The sequence below is a fragment of the Aptenodytes patagonicus genome, chromosome 3 (genome assembly GCF_965638725.1).
Source record: "Aptenodytes patagonicus chromosome 3, bAptPat1.pri.cur, whole genome shotgun sequence".
NCBI classification, from domain to species: domain Eukaryota; kingdom Metazoa; phylum Chordata; class Aves; order Sphenisciformes; family Spheniscidae; genus Aptenodytes; species Aptenodytes patagonicus.
The window spans coordinates 113628653-113634444 of NC_134951.1; the positions used below are offsets into that span (position 1 = coordinate 113628653).

General features: G+C 41.6%; 1 long non-coding RNA gene across 1 annotated transcript; it reads left to right on the forward strand.

Moving 5' to 3' along the window:
* Positions 1-1034: 1034 nt before the first annotated feature.
* LOC143158606 (uncharacterized) lies at positions 1035-5775 on the forward strand. Its single transcript, XR_012995035.1, has 3 exons — positions 1035-1336; positions 3650-3730; positions 5371-5775. It is a non-coding gene; the product is annotated as an uncharacterized LOC143158606 (long non-coding RNA).
* Positions 5776-5792: the final 17 nt, after the last annotated feature.

Consider the following 5792-nt stretch of genomic DNA (forward strand, 5'->3'; position numbering starts at 1 on the left):
AAAAGTCATTATGTCTGTTTAATTAGGCTATTTACTACCTGCAATTCAACTAAGTTACTCCAGATTCAGGCAAGAGCAGCATTTGCTTCCTAGAACCTACCGGCTCTTTCGGCTTATTTAGGTAATTTCTGTATCATTCAACTCTTTGGGAGTACGTTGCGTGATGCCAGGCACCGGGACCTGCCGCGACTGTTTCTGGCCAGAGAAATGTCATTTTTTCTGACCAACGCTCAGCTGAATTTCCTCTCGGGTGTTACAATAGTCCCTGGCTAATACCCATATTCGCCAGTGACAGTAAAAAGCTTGTGTAAGTCTTGCTGCCATCCTCTGATTTCAGTACTGATGATGAGAAATTTCCCTAACAGTGTAGAAACAGCTGCAGAAACTTGTTCAGAAAGTGCCATTTTTGGTGCTGCAGCTGTTCGCAGGGTAATGTCCAGCACCCCAAACATCCAGCTGATGTTCTCCTGAACCCAAACTTCTCCCGCTGCCTGGGAAGCAGCTGGCTGCTATGGACAGAGGCAGCTCTGCTCACAGCTTTTGCATGTGAGCTCATTACTGTCTCATTTAGGATTATTTTGCTTTTCTGATATGCTGATATTGAGTGGGGGTTTTGGTTTTTTTCTTTTTTTTTTTTTGAAAATCATGACCACTTGAAGGTCAGCTGTCAAATGGATTGAATGATCAGCACAGGAAAATTGAAAATCATGACATCTTGTGTGTAGGCTGTGAATAATGGGCAACACCCTTTTGATCATTAAAATAGAAAATGCTCTCTATATTTTCTGATGTTTTTAGCCCATTAAGAAGGCAGGGATATGACCGCATTGTTGATGCTGTGCACCGCTTTCCTGGCAGTACATTCGCTGGCTGCAGACCAGGGGCTGGTGGTGGGATGGATCCCACGCTGGGGGAGGCTTGGCCGGAGGAGGCAGCTGCAGGTTGCCATGACATTCAGCTCCTCTCCAAAAACCACAGACACGCCGAGGCAGGTCCATTTTTTGCTGGGGACTGAACCAGTATTCATGGTCTCTGGACCATGGACATGCTTAAACTTGGGGATGGAGGCAACTCTATCCCTGAGTGCTATTCAGACCAAGGCATGTCCTCAAATACATTTTGATTTCATACAGATGAAGAAAATATAAGCCTTGACTACCCCAGTGCTGTCAGAAACCGAGGCTTTCCCTCGAGATGCAGGTGCATTGAGCATTAGAAAGGAACGCTATGGTAATTTTGTGCTGCATGCCTGAGCTTTGGGACCCAACTGTGTATTTTAGCACCTTACTTTCTGTTCGGAGCACCACTTTTGTTGCTTTACTGTACTTGTAGGATGGTAAGACCATTTTTCCTTTTTTTACTGCTAAAGATCTCTTAACAAATATAACCAGACTTGGTAATTGATTCATCTTGTAATATTTATATATGCTGTCATCATACAGAAAGCCTAAACAAATCTCTCTATCCGTTTTATGAGGAAAGTAGGATCACAGCATTACGGCTTTGCCGGTGCAGAGGCTGAATGTAAAATGAGTCGATGACTGCACCTGGGTCCCGAACACTCCTGTTTCGGGAACAAACCAGGGTTCAAAGGCGGCCAGAAACAGTGCAGCGCCGGCTACAACATTTCGCTGTGCTTGTCAAAAGTGGCTCAATATAATGTCAGTCTTTTTTTTTTTTTGCTTTTTCTTTTGCCTTTCTCTATGTTTTTTATGTCTTGACAATTCAAATAGCACATAGTTGCTAGCCCCGATTCAAGGGCAGAGGCAGGCGTGTACGACGCCTAAAGACAAGGACCTTCCTTAGGAGCCGCAGGGGGCTGGGGCGATGGCAAACCGTGTCCTGAGGCACAGTGCAGGGAATTGCCTGTTATCACCCAGCCAAGCTGCTTTAACAGCCCCGGCGTAAACTCCCAGCAACCGAACCAACCGACAAAATAACATCTTTGTGCATCAAGAGCCAGTAAATTATCCTTGACGCTGTAGCTGTGCACCGGTGGTCTTTTGGATAAAAGCGGTCGGTAGCGAGTGGAGCTCTATTATTTATGTTCCTTTGCCTGAATTAGAATCACATTGCCATGCCCTTAGTTTGCAATTGCCAAACAGGTAAAAATATTCAAGTTTTGAAGATTTGTACATATAATTGTGCTTGCAGCAAACTAGTAGTCTGAGTTTTAATCCCTTTAGAAGCTCTATTCATAGGAGTGAATGTACAGGGTAGGGCGTTTTCCAAATGGGATTTACATCCTTCCAACTTCCTTTTAAAAAGTTTAAACAAATTAGGTAAAAGTGGGCAAATAAAATAGGAAGGACTTGTTACATAAAACTATCTTTAGCGTCTTTCACTGAGTTCATGTCAAGGATTTCTGTTGGTAGGAAAAATATTCAGTCTGCTCATTCCAACCATGACAAGTAATTTATACTCATAATTTAGATTTTACAAAACAATTTTTAAAAGAAAAATATTCAGAAAAGTGACTAATTTTGGTGTGTCTGGGAACATTTGCTGGTTAATTTGCTGGTGTTAATATTTCAGCTGTTTGCAATCAATGCAAATGGGAAAGTGATTGTCAACCAGAAACCAGTGGAATTAACTGCAGAAGTAAAATTCTTGATGCTTGTAATAGGAGATAATAATGCCAACTCCACTAAAGATATCTACCAAGCTGTGCCCCTTTAAAAAGAAATGAAAATTAAACAGGAATACCTTTGAGCAGATATATTATCATTGAAGTCTTTATAAGTTGGCTTGAAATTTGGAACTAATATTTTTGCAGAGAGTATACAACAAGGTGGTATTCTAGTGAGCTAAAAATGTGTGTGTCTGTATATGTGAAGGGATGGCATTTTTTATTTTTGTAAATAAACAATGTCTCTACACTCCCCCCCCCCCCCCAACAAACCCAAAACATTTTTCAGGTGTTGTGCTGTCAGATACTGAGGTTTTACAGTAAAATTGGAACTGAACTCTTGCAGTGTCTGTACAGCTCATGGATGTTACTATAAGCAAAAATTTTTGGACATATTTTACTTGTAGGGAATAAAACTGATTCACTGATACAAAAATTAGAAAATGATAGCCACTGAGAAAACACTTGGTGTTTGAATTGCACGTTGTCAGAAATATCAGTAATTTTTTCCAAGTTGTTTATTGTATATTGTTATAAAAGCATTAATTTTGCATTGACTCACTGGCTTTAAAAAGTAATCTTACAGTCTGCGAAGTACAAAGGGATTATGGGAACATCTTTGTATTTCTTAGACGGTCTGATAAAGCATCACCTGCTGGGGGGCCTAATCCCGAAAACACGTGGGACTATGATGCTACACAATTGCAAATCCACCTACATCCTCATGCCTGGTGCTTCCTCGTGCTGAGTCCAGGCTGGGGAGCTGGCTGGCACACACCTGGGCATGTCATGGCCTGGGGACTGGGGGGACCAGAGGCGTGGGAATCTGCACCTACGATATACCCATCACTATAAGGGATCAGCATGGCTGCTTTTCCAGTAGTAGGCTGGGCGATCGTCTTCCCAAAATCAGCCCTTGATAGCATTCACCTCCTGAATGAAGTGCAGATGGTGAGTGTAAACGTGCAGTCCCTCTCTCTTCCCTCTGTGTCTCACAAAACACTTCTCTCCATGTTCCAGACGAGGTAGCTGAGCCTGTGATACAAGAGCTACTTGGGGCTGTGACGATGTCTCACCATTTTGTGACGGGGCATAACGCAGGTGCGTATGGAGAGCAAAGCAAGTCTTTGGTTTCCTGCTGGATTTGTTGGAAAGTACTTCTGAGCCTCTCCCTTTCCCCACACTTTTCATTCCTTGGTAACAGTACACTTGCTGTACCTTGAGAAAAAGCTTATATTTTTTTTCTCACGCTAAATTGCCAGACTGCTGGATGCTCTGCTATAAACTGTACCCATATTTACTGTCTCTTTCCTTACCCAAGGAAGGACTAAACGCAATAGATAGGAAGGCTGCAGGTTTGCAGCCCCGCTTAAAGCAAAACTACACCATTTCAGTTCCCGAGAGTTGAAAGTTTGGATTTGATTCTAGACCTCTTTTTGGCTATGCAATATTTAGGGCAATTGCATCGTTCTTTTTTTCCTGGTTTAAAGGTATATTCTAATTAAAGGATGGATGCTATGCATTTAATAAAAAGAGTAAGAAAAAAGGCATGCGTCTTTATTGGTAGCTGCATTCGGACTGTGGCCATGTAAACTGAAGTAATCCTTCCTCTGTGCCATTGCTACACAACATATTTATAATGCATAATGAACAGCTTACTGTGCATATGTTAATATGCATATCCTACGAGTCAAATATCAGTGGAATTGGCCATACCTTCCTGCATTTTCCACAGACAATGTAATTAGATGACCTTTAAAGGTCTCTTCCAACCCAAACTATTCTATGATTCTATGATAATGCTTCTGTTTTCCTAGCATGAATATTCACGAAAGCAGAACATGAGCTCAAATATGGAAGTCTTCACAAAAAAGAAATTGCATATTGGTTGTACAATGTGCAATGCACACTTCATTAGTTATTTTGTGTAAGTATTAATAAGCCCTAATTGAGTTTATTATGTAACATAATATTTATTGTATTATTTAAATACAACATTGAAAACGTGTGTTGGTTTGGAAAGGCACATTAGTAATCCAATTAGAGCAGAAGCCATATCCATAGTTGTGCTAGCAATCAGCAAAGTACGATTTTGTTTAGATTAGCTCTGAACATTCATTGTAATAATTAGTCACTGAATATTTTTCAAGTTAAAGGTTAGAAAAACCCAAAAAAGGGAGAACGGTCTCATTGCTACAGCTAATTTCCATGTAATTATAAATTCATCCCACACAGGTAATCAGGTTTGTACTGAGCCCCCATGCCTGGCTATATGGCCTCCACTGCTGCTCAAGTCCTCCTTTCAGTAGCCAGTCAAGATGTGACTGAAATACAGGTAAATGGTCGTAAAAAACCCAAATTTTCACCCACAGAAAGCTGGGGAGGAGAAGAGATCAAGGGCCAGGGCTGAAGCTGTGCTGGGACACCAGCACGACACCGACAGGCAGCATCGCAGTGCATCTCTGGGTAACCCGAGCATGGCATGGGGTGGTCACCGAGAGCTTTAATGCGATTCTTATACCTCTCCTGTCTTCCACCAGGTATTTTTGCTGCAATTAGAGCTCGCAACTGGGTTATCAAATAGCAAGTACATGTCAAATAGGCACAAATATCCTTTATAACAGACCTTCTTTCCATTTTCAGTTGTGCCTACTGCTGCAAAGCCCCAGCCACTGCCTAAAGTACCTTTCTACTTCTTGCTAGCAGTAATGGGAGTTGCTTGTGCAATGTTTCTTCCGCAGGGAGATGGGCAAACTACAGCCTCGTCCTTCAGAAACTTCCATCTGTGACTGAGGTCAATGAGATTACTTCTCTGAACATTTATATCGTCTGAAGGACATCCTTTGCATTGCAAGGAAATAAAAGGTGATCTGATCTTTTTGCACAAAATGAGAAGTGTGTTTGCAGATGGGAAGGAACCGAAGAGAATTGGATGACATCTCAGTATGACTCCAAACTTTGTCTGAGACACACAGAGGAAAGACAAGCCCTAAGAAGTAAATGTAGTGACTTGTTGAACATTACCAGTTTCACAAGAAACTGTTCCTTGTAACTGTTCTGTCCTGAGCTCCAGGGGAAAGAGAAGATGTCACTTGAATTTGGTCATTGTCCCTTATTAATTTTCACTTAAATTTTAATTCTCATCTGCAAGGTATCTGCGGGC